The following is an 816-nucleotide window of genomic DNA, read 5'->3' as shown; positions in this document are numbered from 1 at the left end:
TGTGGAAGAAATCATTTAGGTGCATGTCGGTTTGGGACAAATGTTTGTTTTTGGTGTGGTACACCAGGTCATATGATGAGAAATTGCCCTCATAGGGGTGTGGGTGGTGTGGCACAACCTACTAGATCAGTTGTTGCATCATCATCATCAGCACCTTCTTTGGGTAGGGGACAGAGTTTTGTAAACAATGTGGAAGAAATCATTTAGGTGCATGTCGGTTTGGGACAAATGTTTGTTTTTGGTGTGGTACACCAGGTCATATGATGAGAAATTGCCCACATAGGGGTGTGGGTGGTGTGGCACAACCTAGTAGATCAGTTGTTGCATCCTCATCATCAGCACCTTCTTTAGGTAGAGGACAGATGCCTACTGGTCGTGGTAGAGGATTTAGTGGAGCAGCTAGTTCTAGTGGAGTTCAGAATCGCACATATGCTCTCGGGGATCGACAAAATTTGGAAGCCTCGCCGGATGTGGTTACAGGTACATTGTCCATCTTTTCACAAATTGTATATGTATTAATTGATCCAGGGTCTACACTATCATATGTTACCCCATTGATTGCTGAAAAGTTCAAAAGAACACCAGAATTATTAGTGAAGCCATTTGAGGTGTCTACACCGATTGGTGACTCTATTATAGCTAGAAGGGTTTATCGTAATTGCATTATAACTGTTTGTGATCGTGATACGTTGGCTGACCTTGTTGAGCTAGAAATGGTGGATTTTGATGTTATAATGGGTATGGATTGGTTAGCTTCTTGTTATGCCACGGTAGATTGTCGAACTAAGATGCTGCATTTCCATTTTCCAAAAGAGG

This window comes from Solanum tuberosum, unplaced genomic scaffold (assembly GCF_000226075.1).
Source record: "Solanum tuberosum cultivar DM 1-3 516 R44 unplaced genomic scaffold, SolTub_3.0 scf00023, whole genome shotgun sequence".
Classification (NCBI taxonomy): domain Eukaryota; kingdom Viridiplantae; phylum Streptophyta; class Magnoliopsida; order Solanales; family Solanaceae; genus Solanum; species Solanum tuberosum.
This window is presented reverse-complemented; position numbering follows the sequence as displayed.